The sequence below is a fragment of the Bombus affinis genome, chromosome 9 (genome assembly GCF_024516045.1).
Source record: "Bombus affinis isolate iyBomAffi1 chromosome 9, iyBomAffi1.2, whole genome shotgun sequence".
NCBI lineage: Eukaryota > Metazoa > Arthropoda > Insecta > Hymenoptera > Apidae > Bombus > Bombus affinis.
The window spans coordinates 13575568-13591223 of record NC_066352.1 but is presented as its reverse complement, the minus strand read 5'-3'; the positions used below and the strand labels follow the sequence as shown (position 1 = coordinate 13591223).

The following is a 15656-nucleotide window of genomic DNA, read 5'->3' as shown; positions in this document are numbered from 1 at the left end:
TAAGTAAATTCGTTCGGATACTCGCTCGGATAAATCCGTAATGGATCCGTATCCGGTTTCTTGACATGCTTCCAGCCGTGGTCGCCTGAAAGTTTAATTACTCCTTCAGTTATATGCACGCCACGACGGCGTGGAAATTTTATGAATATCCACCGGATCCATGCCGGAGGACATTTTTCTTTTCTCGTTACTTTCCCTTGGTCGGGAAACGACGGAAACATTCTTCGTTTTTTCTTCTTCGATGCTCTTCGAATATTGCTCGAGATACGTAGCTCAAGGTAGTCTACGTTAACGTTGCCAGAGGATAACGATGCTTCCAAGAGAAGTTACTTTAACGATCTTTAGAACGGTATATTTCTCGTGACACTTTGGAACGCGAACTGTACGATATTCGAAGTACAAGTTCCATTTATATTTCGACTCGTCGTTCGACTGTGGATATTTATGGAAGTTCGATCTATTTATTTTTTGCGATTGTGACCGAAAAAGAAAATAGGTCCGGTAATTTAGAATTGTATACGAGATGTACGAAACAATATTCAAGGAAAATACGACGCAAAGATCGTTTCCTTCTCAATTTATCGCGACGCGACACGGTGCAACTTTATTCGCGGCAGAGTAAAGGAATAAAAAAAAAGAAAAGTAAAGAGAAACAGAGACGAGGGTGAGTAATTGTTTGCTTCCTGGATCTTGTTCGTTTGTCTTTTCCTTTCTTCGTTTGATTTCACCCGGTGTATCTTGTAATTTGCCTGGAGATAATGGTAGATTGATGGTAAGGGAGGAAGGAAGAAGCGACAGTTTCTTCGTCTTGGGATGCTTTCTTTCTTCCTTCACCGAGACAAAATTAGTCTGATAAAGGAAACGTGTACCACTGTTTATATTTAATTAGCTTCTATACTTGACGCTTACAAAGGAAAGTCATTGGACTGGAAGTATCAAATTTTTGCCTATGTAAATGATAAAAAGTGGTAATTGTAACCCTTTGCGATACGATGGTTCTGCAGTTTTACGATCAATTTGCCACCAACAAAATACGCTATTCCATAAAATCATTAAAAGTAACGTTCCGCGTTACCTCTTGTTACGTTTTACAAAATTTTCTACGTTATTTAACCTCGCCAACTTTTATTGATTTCTTTACGTTTAATCACTACGTTTCGATCATTACGGAAAAAAAGTTTCGTAAAGGACCAAACAAAATTATTCAAATTCCATCTGTACCATCAATTCCATTAACATTTACGAACGTCATGTGTTAGAAAAACCAGGTTATTCGCATTTATTTACGTATTTTCGTCGTTGCACAAGATTTATTCGCGTCGTAATCATTGGATCGTAAAGAGAATCACGGATGAAAATTTTCCAAAATTAATGTACAATGACCGCGTATATTTTTCGACGCGACGTCACGAGATACATGTTCAACGATAATAACGGCGTGCTGGCCGTTGTGATAAATTATATCGTCGAGTATAACTCGTCGCTCGTATGCACTCTCTTATGGAACTCATACAGACCTGACTGTCCGTGTTTTTTTAGCGAATTAGCGTCCGCCTCGGGCCCGTACGTTATCAACGCGCCCATTAGGACGATTAGGATGACTTGGACGAAGAACAGCTGGCATACTTGTTGCTTTCCACTCACTGAGTACATTGCCTAATGAAAGAAGCAAGGATTTAGCGGAAACTGGATAAATGTTTATTAACATTAGCTTTAACAACCGGCCGCGTCTTAAGACGTCTTTCGCAAACTGAACGTTATTGGCCGGGTACGTGTCTAAGCATTTTTTAAATCTGATCTTTGTTTATGAACAAATGCACCATCGTTAAAGCGATTAATGTTATTTACCGTAGATCGTTTAGCTACGTGGAACAAGCAATATTTGCTATTATTATCAGACCGCGAATATCTATGTAACTTCGATACAGGAAATTTAATTCAATTAAAATCTGTTATTTATTTATTTCACTTTAGATATTTTATGTAACTTTGTATACCATATTTTTCATTTGTTCGTTTGTTACGTTGCGTTCGAGTATGTTCCTGTATCCTTAAATTCGTCGTAAGTGCATAAACATTTTGCAGTCCCGTTATCATACGTAGAGCTGAGAATGTGAACGGTGTAGGTTGCGTTGCTACATAAAATAGCGTTCTGCGTTTATTGTTATTGAGGTGATGGGCGTGATAGGTATAGAAGAATCACTCGGTATTATTTAACAATATCTATTTATTTACTTGTGTCCGGGTATACACTAGCGCGGTGAAAGCACGGTACAATTATCGGTTCGAGATTACAAGTCCAAACTCGGCGCGGTACTTTACGCGGTGGTTCGAGTCGAGACGATTGCCCAGATGTCGAGGAATTCCGATTCGCTATTACGTACGACTGCGGGCGGACAATTCAGATCGGCGTTTTCCAACTTGCCTCGCGACTCGCGATAGATCAGAACGAATTTGTGTCGCGATGATGCTCCTTAGGAAAACTGTGCTTGGGTGTGTCCAAGGATGCGGAATCATCGGATTCGTTAAGAAAAGCGTTAGTTCAGAGAGTGAGGGAAATGGACGTCGCTGTTAATTGGCTAAATCGTGAGTTGGTGGTTGGAAAGAGATGGCAACTGCCCTTGAGAGAAAGTTGCTAGCGAGGAGCGTCGTACGTGAGGAAAAGCAGATTTCCGTAGTGGGTGGTATGTGTAGGGACTATTGAGACAAAGACTATCTGTTCCTTTAGAGAATCTTAGCTGCATGGATCCTAAGATTTATAGCGGGTCCTTAGGCTCGCTGTAAATATTCGGAGAGAGTGTATCGACATCTGGCAATCATCTGTTCGCAAGGTAGAGTCTTTGTGTAGCGAGGCACGAGACAGAAACCGTTGGGAAGTTTGCTGTCGAGTGCCGCTACATTATGAAGCATTCGTTACATTTCTTCGAGTCGAGAAATCATTTCCTATAAGATACACGGTATTACAGATGTGGCAAATGTAGAGGGATTGTATGAAGGTAAATTAAATGATTAAAGGTATGAAGGTAAATTAAGTGATTGAAGGTATGAAGCTAATTAAATGAGAGAGAAAGAGAGAGAAGAGAGATAGGATGCAAGAGTAGTATAATTGCGAAGGATTGCAGGAAAGTTCCGGATATAATTCACGAATAATATTATAATTAATGACTAATTATTACAATTATACCTAATACGATGGCAGACACGTTGCTAAGCGACTGCAAGTACATTTTTAACTACCTGTTCGTGAAGATATTTACAGTTTCGTATTATACCTTTTTAAAATCCATCTTTCCAACAAAGTTCTACTTCAAACAAATGTCATATTATTAATCCGCACAATCATTCAAACGAATCATTTGACGATTCAATATTGCGATCATATTACACATTCTGTTTATCAATTATAATGTAATATCGAAGTTTCGATACAAGACAGCAAATACGTTCCATAAACATATTTACATTATTATATTACGACCAAATTTATTAGCAAATGTAGATGTAAATAGAAATTCTAATAAGCAAATGCAATATCCTCGGCAATCTCAAACTATTACACGCATCGCAGCTGTACATGCAATAACAGATCGAAATTTTCTCATAATCTGTTCATAAATATCTTCTGGGAATATACAACGATTCGTGAAATTGTACATATTTGGCGTTATAAATATAAAATGTTCGTCGTTTAGGACGAAAAAAAGGAAATAATGCTTGCAATTATCCGAAGGTTTAAGCAGAAAAATCGCAAGCGCGGTACGATAGAAAACTCGATAATTCGTTAATCGTTTACAGAGATAATATTTGTAAGGCAAATTGCGTGCACGCAAGCGATGCAGACAGATATTGCTCGGTTTAATAATATCGTATGATGTTAAAGCTGAAATTTCAATCGCGTCGCCCCCAGTTATGTCACTCTCTATTTGTTTTTCGTTTTATCTTTCGATAATTACAAGCGGGAAACGCGCAACCAGCAAGAATGAAATTAATGAACCCGATACGTACACGCAGATGTTATTTCATCATGGATTTCGCTCTGTTTCAGGTTTTTCGCCTCTCTGAGCTAAAATACAGCTATTCGAGCCGATCAAGTTTCTACGTTCTAGGATTCTGAACTTTGCACGGAATAACCAAACTCGGTGCGTATTATAAGATCGTCTGAAAACGTTTATTTCGTTTTATAAGGAAATATTAGATGCATAATATTTCCTGTTTTATATTATTTTATCGAATTACGTATGATCCATTTTGTCCTATCAAAATAAGGATCACAACGTTCGACAGATTAGGTTTCATGTTTGTATAAAGATATATCGTTGTAAAGGACGTGTCTGTAAAAGAAATACACTTTTGGGATAATCTAATATTTTAGGTTTAGCGAGAAAAAATATCGAGAACGAGGAAATGATTGCTATTTTTTTCTTTCTTTTTCTTTTTTTATTTATTTATTTAAATTCACTATTTGTCCAATTTAATGATTGCTATGATGGCTATATGATATTTTATCGTATAATTGTTGTTTATTTCACTCACCGACAAAATACGAATACTCGTATTTTGCTCTATATGGAGGAAATCGTAAACGAAAATTCGTCGACTTTTCGATTTCGAAATCGTTTGACGAATCATCTGTTAGTCAAAGAGGACGAGTTAACTCGATCCTTGAATTACTTGTTCTTTTGGATATCTCGCGATAAAGATAACTTGTTAATTCAAATTCTCTTAAGAAGAAAGGTTTTCCGCGAAGAAACTTCGTTCCACTTTTATCATCTAATTTTACACGTAATATCACGTTGTGCACATGCTTGGAAAAAGACTGATTAACGAAGAAGAAATCGATCAAAAGCTGCGATCATGCACCGAAGCAATTCGTATCCAAATTTCATCGTTCGCGGCAACATCGTTGAGGAAATATTTTTACCATTTTGATTTAGACAGCTTTGTAACTTGCGGCCGGTTGTAGAAAGCTCGTTCCACCCTTCACTGGCCGTCGATCAATTCATAGTTCTCGCCTGACGCGGTAGATTTTTTATTGTTTCGCAATTTCGTTTCGCCAAGAACAACTGTTCGTCTAAATGGAGCAGATCGTGTTCCCCGACGAGGCTATCTTAATTCGAATGACGTTGAAGAATGACTGTGCCGGGGCAAAGATCGATACAACGATGACTGTAAACGACGTAACGATGATCGTTGGGCGAAAAGGATTCTTTGGTCGTTCGAATAAATTCTTGTCTTTCGAGCTTGTGAATTCTCTGAACGGTTTGGGGAAAGGATAGATTTCGCAATTTTGCGTTACATTATTTAAGGTTTATATTTTATATCACAATAATTTTATAATACTTAATATTCTATAATACAACGCTATAGTCAATTTTATCAAGTTCCAAATTAAAAAAAAAGAAATAAAAATTAAGGTAAATATCTATCGATTTATTTTTGTTCACTCTCTTTATTTGGCAAGAATACAACCTAACAGTCGCAAAAAGAAGTTCCAATTAAGATTTGTTCTTTGAATAAAACTATTTATTTCAAAACAAATTACAGCTCTATCGATGCCATTTGTTCCGAAACGACGCTTATTACTGTAATAATCTAAAAATACATTGGTTTGGTATCGGTAACCCATGAAAACCTATTTCCCAATAAACACACGAACGATAGTTTCGTGATATACCAGGCGGTTTGTAGAAGAAACACACAAAGGGTCAAAAGTATCTGTCGTGAAATCAACGATTCTCGGCCAATATATCGGTTCGTTCCCGATATTGTTTATCCGTTTCTACGATGGACGATCCAATTGCAACACGATTGATCCTGATTGACCTCGTCGTCTAAATCTCCCCAACGGATATACGCCATTCCCTTAATGACGACACGTTTGACGCGCGAACAGTGTCGCGAAGCTAACTTATGGCGTTTTTCAACGGAGGCGATCCGTTCGACAGAAACGTTATTATTCAGTCTTGCCCGGTGTTAATCGATTTCTCGTATAGTTCAGTGGGAAAGGATCGTTGAAAACGTTCACGCCTAATATTTCATCGTAGGACGTTTGGCCGGCGAACGATTTCTCGAACGCGTTGTTCGTGCCGTGTACTAGCAGTTCCAGTGATTAATTAACGCGCAATGAGTAGTGGAATTAGTGTTAATTCTCCTTTAAGTCGCGTAACACTGAAATTTGATCGAATTAAATCTTAGTTGAAATTGAACTGCGAGTGTTTCTGCGGATTCAAATACTTTCGAAAAATCTGGAAATTTCATATTTCAAAAATGTAGAGTATCGTAGAACTTGCTATTAAATTCTTTCTGCAAAGATTCTTGAATTTTAATTTACTTTATTCTTTTCCTACCAACCTTTTTCACGTTTCTCTGTTTTAAATTGCACGATATTGTTTTCGTTCGGCGAGCGAACAATCGATAACACGGAAAGTCAATCGGCTATTGTTATTACTCGTTATTACTCGATTAACTCGTAACCGCAAACTAACGTTCGATTGTTCGTCGACGATTCGAGAGGTGGTTTCTCGTCGACGATGCAAAAAGTGTCACGCGAGCGTCAAACGAAATACCAATCGAATGTATTAGGAATGAAGTCGTGATTGAACGATCCTATGTGAACAATTTCATACGGAATAACGAAAAGAGATGATAGACTTCTTTGTAATTTTCTGAAAACAACACGATGATTTAACTCGTCGCGATCGAATATTTTGTAATTAAAAACTAGCGTATCTCGTTTATTTAATTTTCGTAACGTAACGGTAAATGAACTGAACGATAATAATTATAATTTTGTAGAAATAATTTTTAATTGATGATATTCTAATCGATCGATTAATTTTAACTATTCTTCCAACTGCCCAATTTTTTAATTTCCTTATTTAATAAATTCTTTTAATCGTCAAACATTTAGAGCTTCGTCGCTCGTTGTTCGTTCGACAATATCACGTTTAATCAATTTCTCTGTATTATTTTATTGCTCAAGCCCTAATGGGTTAACACAAGGACAAAAGAAGATATCGCGACCTATTTTTATTAAAAGTATAATAAGAACTTCTATCGTTTGAATTCTCATTATTTAAATGCTTTTACTATATAGAAGATTTTAATGGCGCTCAGAAGCAAAACGTTAGATATTGTCCTCCTTCAATCGTTCGTACAATGCGGAAAAAGCAAACAAAAAAATAAATAGAGAGAAAAGAAAAATATCGATATCTGTATGCGAGGAAGCTCTCGAATTCAATGGAAAATCGACTGGAAAGGCTGAAAAACTTGCGTGATTCCGGCCCGCCGGAAAAATATGGTACTCGTAACTCAAACCTTTACCCAAAACATTCTTTTTTCTCTTGTTATTGCCATTTTGCTTTCTCTCTTCTGCTGTTCCTTTCTTTTTAAATCGCATAAAAATCAATACCCAACAAAAACAGGTATTACGTTGCTGTATGTCGAATAGAATAGAGGAACTCGCCAACTCTTGATTAAATTGCCTCCCTTTTTCTAAAAATTACTTTTTCCTATTTTTTATATTTTTTTACAACATGCTACAAAAAATTCCATGCCTTGAAAGCATAAAAAAAATGTTATTCTATCTGTATACCCCTCCAGAAATATTCTACTATTGTGCAGATGTTAACAATATCAAACCATTTTACAATTATAACGATGGAAACTAAAAAATCGACACAGACAGGCAGATCTGCAGAAATTAATCGTTGTGAATTTACAAATTTCCTATGAAAAATTATAAACTCGTAATTTTGACCACTCTAACATCCGAAATATCGAGACTCGAAACTCACGAATTTTTCAAATCGAACATACTTATTATTTATACCATTTTTTCCCTAAGTCCATGAAACGCGTTGATTTTTCAAAGATATCCAGTATGGAAATTAGCATTGGAGGAACTAGTATCGATGGAAAACCAAATTTCCTCTTCGCATAACAAACGAATGTCAGAATATCGGAGAACCAAGCCAATCCCTTTATCCTAATCAGCGTTAAAAACAATTCTTTGTTAACAGTAGAATTCTATTAACGACCGAAATAAAAAATTTGTATCAAATCAAAATGAAAAGCACATGATAAAATATAAGATGGAAAAGAGGAAAACAAACTATTATCCGTATACTCTACAAAAAAATCTCTTCGAAATCATTCGATTGTTCTGACTACTCTGTTAGTTCCATCGTTAATTCCATTCTTATTTACAAATTTCTCAAATTAATTGTTCTTTCGCGTTCTTTAAATACTGCAGCAGATACTTCAAGGATATTCCATTCGAAAATTAGTATCAAAGGAACCAACACCGAAGAAAATTACCACAAAATTACCTGTGTTCCTCGTTTTGCATAGCGAATATCTGCTAACACGTGGAAGAAACAAGCCAATCCCTTTGTCTCAATCGTCGTTCCTTTATGGCGAAAGGAGGGCAGGGCTTGATTTGTGAGCGACACAATTATTTCCATGTGGAAAACTCTGCCAGTGGAATGGGTTTCCGATGGAAACAGAAGCAAATCACGGCTGCAGACACTGCAGAGGATTATACGGAAGCTGCTTTCATAAATTATGCGATTTATCTTAGAGCTCGCGGATGCTTTTTTAGAATAACGATGAGCTCGAGTAACTAGCATCCGCCGCCCTTCTTTCTTCATTTTTTCGCCTCTATTTTTCGCGAACCAGGACCGTTTCGTGTCTTCGCAAAGGTTGGATAAGGTACACGAAAATCAATTTGCTTCTCTACGAACCTCCCGGCTCACACAAGATATTTCCTTGACCGCACAACAAAGAAATCGAATTTCCTTTTTATTGAACGACCACACGGACTCGTTTAAATCATTCGATTTATCGTCATCCCCCTTCTTCTTCTCGTCACTTTCGCGTATTACGCCGTTGATTATTTGTATTTATCTAAATCAATTTGCTTTATCTTTGCCGGTAAGAAACTTTTACAACGAAATTTGCTAAATCATTTGGTAAGATATTTGAAGATTATTTGAAACGGTGTGGCATATTATGACAAACACTATGATAATACGATAGGCTATGATACACTTTACAGTCGCCATAAAGCATGATCCTAAAGAGTGGAAAATTTCATTGCAGAAATAGAATATAGAAGGCTACGAAAAAAATTATATTTTAATCCCGTTCCATGTCTGTCAGAAAAAAGTTTACAACGCTTAATTTCCTTTTATGGGGTGTTTCGTATAGCTACCTTGTTCCAAATACCTTCTCATTAATGTAACTAACGACAAAATAAATCTCAATTTAGAGGAAAAAAATTTAGCCTGAAATTTACCTTGAAAAATCTACGATACGCAACAGACTGAGAACAAAATACACAGTAATCTGCCTTTATTCGGTCATTAACTTATCCGGTCAATCGTTCTCTACGTTTAATCAAATAAACCTCTTCTACCAAACACCCAAACTACCGATCGGTTCTTTCGTTATCCACTTTGTTTCTACCCTTTCGACCAAACCGTCAAGTCCACGTTGTCCAATGTAATCGATAGATTGCGGGCTTTTCTGCATATTTACATTAACGGACTCAGTTAAAGAAATAGAATTTAAATAGAAATAAATGGAAGTTAAACTTTATAATATTCTTATTTCCCCTTTCATTCTTTACACTCTCCACGTTTTAGCACAATCAAATTTCTCATAAACGCATCAACACCCGCAGTCTATTAATCTCGAACCTCGAGTTGGCTCGTCAGGGAATCTCCGTCGATCTTCCTTAGACACAGAAAAGAGAAGAAAAGACGATTTCCGCGCACAAAACAACACAAAACACGACAGTAATCCGACAAGAACGTACAACATGTTTATATAAACTGCGTGAATTAGCTATAATTGGTCCTTTTACATAATTCTGCGTGGATGGCCATGCGGAGGCAGTTTACTTCTCCAGAAATAGGCGGGTAGCAAGGATCCCACGACGTTGAATTTCTCAAAGTTGAAACGCGATACCACTCGGCCGACTGTATCATCGCCGACAATTAGCCTTACTAATTGAAAGTAGGCCGGCTAAGAATGAGGATTTATTGTGTCCAGTCCTCTGGACGCTAATGACGCGCAAGACGAGTGGTTGGTTCGCTGTGCTACGCGCGTAACGGCGAGGGAAGGTCAACGAGACGACGAGACGATGGACATGGCGGAAATAACATGGACGAAGTCGAGATGAAAGTTCAGGACGAGAAGATTTTTCGCTCAAGAGGAAGATTTCTTTCTTGACCGAGAAAGCGGGTGTCGAAGTTATGAATGCTAGATGCACTCGAGTTTATACGTTTTTGGCGATTCTTTGACTCGTGTTCGACGACCGATCGTTCAATGATAAATTAATTGACTAATCGCTCTTCCACCTAACGATTTCCTTATTATATTATTTCTATATTATTTCTTTTGCTATATTATTTCTTTTGCTTTTCTTTCTTGTGAAGCTCGCGTTCGCTCCGGATCGTTAATGCAGCTTTCATCTCTGTAAACAGGAGATGATGAAACTTTCGAAACGAAATATTTAACGTCCCTTGAATCTTCCTTATTTAACCTTCTTTAGAATTTTTCTTCTTTTATCTGTAACCTTGTACGCTTATATTATATTTATTATGTTTTATTACAGTAATATCACGAGATTTTATCTCTAACCTTGCACGCTTATATTATATTTATTATGTTTTATTACAGTAATATCACGAGATTTACTTTGCATGCGAGTTCATGTAATTTCGTTTATTATGTTTGTTATTCTTTACGTAAGTTTATTTCTTGAAATAATACGCGGTTTTTACGGCAGAATTATTTCCCTTTGCCCCAAACGTACTTTATTAACATCGTACATGCATTTCCCTTCGTTGCGAACAATTTTCCAATTTTCTCCAAATTTTCATACTTGAAGGATTTTTCAAAATTCTAACATTCCTACGACTTCTTCAAATCGTAAGGCTCCAAGGATCGTTCGTGATGCCATTTTCAAAATTATCTTTTTAATTCTCCTCAAATTTCTTGCATTCTAACAAACACAGGAAAAAGTCGCTGCCAAAAATTGTCAAATGACATTTTTTCGCGGTCCATCTCTTTTCCGCGAATTCCAGCAGGTTTTTTTTTAAGTCTTTCCATGGATCCGCAGTCGTGGAACGATTTACCGGAAGTGAGATTGAATCGAGGCAATCGAGCGGTCGCCATCGGTCGAATCCATCGGTCTTTCATCGTTCGTGGCTAATTATATTCGAACCACGACTTCAAATGCAGCGATTCAACGGGAGAGTGTTTTCGACGTTTGTCAACGAGCCTCGAAATGGAAAAGGTGAACGCCGTTACTCGATATTTTTCATTTTGTTCCCTCCGTGCCAAATGTCTCTATCGTAATCGTGTTCCTCAATCTCATTCTACACAGGGTGTTTCTTTTGTAACTAAATATACTGGAAGCACGTCGTAAATGGTTGAAAATATAAGAAAGAATTATTACACGTAATACGAGTTTCTTGATACGAGAAAGAATACCGTGCGGTTTAAATAATTTTTGTGCTTCTAAATGAAGTTGATGAAAAGATTCCAACGTATTTGTTCAAATACACGGTTCTTTTAAATATTTCGAACGTAGTATTATACAATTTTGCTCGTAATATTAATTCTCTTTAGTGGAATTTCGTGGAATTACGAGTTTTTTTCTATACAATTTTATTTATAACGCAATATGTCGTTCGTTAAGGTAAATTCAATGGTTATACACGCTATACAAGATTAGTCACGCGATATACGTATATTTACCAAATCGGAAATTGCGGATGGAAGAAAATTTCCAAGATAAAAATTATAAGCTCTGTTTAAACAGGCGCAGATGGTACGTGTGAGCGCATTTTTTGTTTCTAGCATGATCAAATTCTCCAAAATTTTCGTTCAAATATTTGTTGAAAATATTTTTTACATTCTCTGTATCGACGCGTTAGTTTACCTCGCTGATAATTGTAATTATTTCCGTAGAATAATTCTTCGCTTTGTATCTCGTTGTTGATTTTCTCAAAAAAAAAAAAAAGGCAGCAAATAATTATCTTCATCCGTTGCCTTGATAAATTTCCGTTTCTGAAGAAGTTACATCGTTTCGTTTCTCTTGGAAACGAAACGGAAGCTCGATTTCTCCAGCGTAAAAGAACGTTTGGTTGGAAAAGAAAAAAAGGGGGAAGGAAATTAATGAAATTCTTAGCGACGCAGAATGCTTTTCTAACTGCAGCGCCATGGGAATAGGTGAATTACAAAAGGGCCCTTTTAGACGCTTTTAACAAGTGGCCGAGAAGAATGGAGTTGCATTGCGCGTGTTACGAGAAATCCTTCCAAGAATGACTGCAAGTGAAAAGGTTTCTTGCTGCGAAACGGAGAAATTCTCGAGGCGAAAGAATACCGTTGCAAGATACTTGCGCGACGATGGCTTTTTACATATTTATCGTCAACTACACGTCGAATCTAACGTTTCCGAATTTCAGAAATTCCGACATCGAGTACTTCGTGTCCTTCGTTATCCATTGGCGCACGAAATTCCATGAAATTCTTACGATACGTCCAACGACGTATCAAATATTGCTCGAGTCAATTCGCAAACGTTAACTCGCTAAACGATAATTCTACGAAATCTTCCGAAATTCTATGAGCGTGGAAATTTTGAACGCAGCGGTTATTCATAATAACGCGCGATATCGAAAACAACGTTACAACGTCGCTAACAGAGTTACGATTCATTTAGGAGGTGAAGATCGTTACGACGTGGAAACGTCTGGTTTGCAGTCGATGATTGCGTTTCCGATACGGTTAGTTTCGAGGTATTATACTTGTATCGTTAATTGAGCAGGGGAGATCAACATGCGCAGCTGAGATAAATTAAATCGAATCTGTAAATGCGGACCAATTACCGCGGCTTTAGCTCCCTCCTGTATAACTCGCTGTAATTTATAGCCGACGTTTTGCGTGTTGATGCTTTCGAGAGTCTGATTTCACTTAATCTCCGTAACGCTCGATGCGTGCACAGTCTGGTCCACGAGTAATGGGGTTAAAGATCTCTTGTTATGTCGAGGTACATTTACGATTTAGGTGGATTTCAAGTTAGACAAACCAGAACCACGCGATACATAACGTAACGATGTAATTCTGATGACCGAGACGCGAGAGATTTTTAATTCAAATCCGATTACAGTGGAAATTTATTGTAGCTTTTAACGATTTAGCTTGTAAATAACGAACTTGAGGAATTTCGAATTAAGCAAATCACGACGATGTAATATATCGAGTAAAAGCATAATTCTTGAAAATTTCATCTTACTATCTTCTTTTTTCTCCAATACGATCTTCTTTACGTCATTATTACGAAATATAATGATTTAATTCTACTTGCAATAGAAATTTAGCATATCGATTTAGTTTCTAAATAACGAAATTGAGAAATTTCGATTTAAACAAATAACGACGATGTAATATATCGAGTAAAAGCATAATTCTTGAAAATTTCATCTTACTATCTTCTTTTTTCTCCAATACGATCTTCTTTTACGTCATTATTATAAAATATCAATATTTATTACGAAATACAAAGATTTAATTCTATTTGCGATTGAAATTTAGCTGAATTTAACGGACGGTCGACGAGCAACGAATTTCGAGATTTCTTAATATACAGTTTAACGAAGCTTCTAGTTTTTCGAGCGAGGGAAATCTGATTCAAGATTTAAGGTTTACAAATAGTGGAATTTTATTGCTATGATCTCCGAGTATTTTTCCCACCAAGGAAGAATTCAACGTCTATAGAATTTTCTAGTGTTCTCGTTGAGAACTCGAAGAACTGATATAGAATAGGTTTCTGTGGAGTCGTCGATACCGGAATAATATTAGTTCCACGTGAGAAACGTCACCGTCCATAGAAAATTTCTCAGGTTTCCCACTAGTGAGTTTTAAGATCCATAGAATTGCTTCATGGATTTTAACCGTAGAGCTATAGATGATAGAATTTCTCTCTTGCTCTTTCTCTATGAAGCGGAAAACAGGCAATTCACCGTAGTTGATCGATGTAGATCCATAAATTCGCGACATCGTTGACCCGGTAATCGAACACGGAGATATTTATTATATTTATGAGCTACTTACGGGAACACATTTCCCAGCGTATTTATCGTGTCTCTGTAGAAAAGCCTTGGATGGAAGTGAGCCACTCCGTAGTAATTTATGCCGTCATATCGGCTACTTTTCGTTCGCTCTAAATTCACGCTAAAACCGGTCGTTCGTTTGCCACTCGCGAATCGATGCCTCGGCCAATCTCACCAATTACAATTACGAACAATTTGAATTGCTAAATATTGTCGAATTAAAAATTAAAGCAACGAAGAAGAAGTCAGAAAGATGAGAGAAGCGAACGATAAAATAGATTTATAAGGGGAAATAAGTTGAAAAATTCGGGTAAATCAAGGTGTACTTTTTCTGGAGAAACTTTCGCCAAGATCGATGCTATCGCACGAAATCGTTGGTTTGTTCTCTCGAAGACGGACAATCACGCACTCGGAGCAAACAGTCGTTCTATGAAACTGTTCTGTTTTTGCGTCCAGGCTTTCAGGACATAAATTAAAATATCGTACATAAGCACAGCGCAACAGCGGCTTAATTTTATCTTATTTAACAATAATAATCTTAAAGAAAAAAAAAGAATGTAATAATGCATGGCTACGTCGTTCTGTCGCGTATCGGTATTTTTGCCTGTACCACCCTACAATTAGAATTCAGCGTTTATTCTGGAAAAAAAATCATGTAAAAAAATATATGTAAAAAACCTGGAATTAATTAAAAAAAAAAAACTAAAAAAAAAATAAAAAAAAAAAGAAAAGAAAAGAAAAAAAAAGAATGTAATAATGCATGGCTATGTCGTACTGTCGCGTATCGGTATTTTTGCATGTACCACCCTACAATTAGAATTCAGCATATATTCTGGAAAAAAAAAATCATGTAAAAAAAATATATGTAAAAAACCTGGAATTAATTTAAAAAAAAAAGAAAAAAAAGAAAAGAAAAGAAAAGAAAAAAAAAGAATGTAATAATGCATGGCTATGTCGTACTGTCGCGTATCGGTATTTTTGCATGTACCACCCTACAATTAGAATTCAGCATATATTCTGGAAAAAAAAATCATGTAAAAAAAATATATGTAAAAAACCTGGAATTAATTAATTAAAAAAAAAAAAAAAAAAAAGAAAAAAAAAAAGAAAGAAAAGAAAAGAAAAGAAAAAAAAAACAGTCGTTCTATGCCGACGGATGACACGCGATCAATTTGTGTCGGAACACGAATGGATGGGTGATCGTGTATACCTAAACGATTATGTATTGCGACGAACAGCTAAAATCACGACAGGACGCTCGAGTCGCAGGAAGTCGATTATCGCGTGTTTCAGAGTTTGCCGAGTTAAAGTTAAAATGTCTTTTTAACCGATAAAAAGTCGCGTTTAATACATAGATATTTAAATAAAAATATAAACATTATGTAGCAATCAAAAAACCAAGGGAACAAAAATAGTAATAGATAGGAACCGAGAACGAAGTATTTTCAAGATATTTTAACGAGGTTAAACAAAAATGCTATTGATTTAATGTGTTACCATTATTTCGAAATTAGTCGGGTGATTCAAGGA

At 36.4% G+C, this 15656-nt stretch overlaps 1 long non-coding RNA gene across 1 annotated transcript; it reads right to left on the bottom strand.

The window, feature by feature from the left end:
• LOC126920729 (uncharacterized) lies at window positions 1-5355 on the bottom strand. Its single transcript, XR_007712062.1, has 3 exons — window positions 4922-5355; window positions 1518-1656; window positions 1-85 (listed from the first exon to the last, which is right to left on the bottom strand). It is a non-coding gene; the product is annotated as an uncharacterized LOC126920729 (long non-coding RNA).
• Window positions 5356-15656: the final 10301 nt, after the last annotated feature.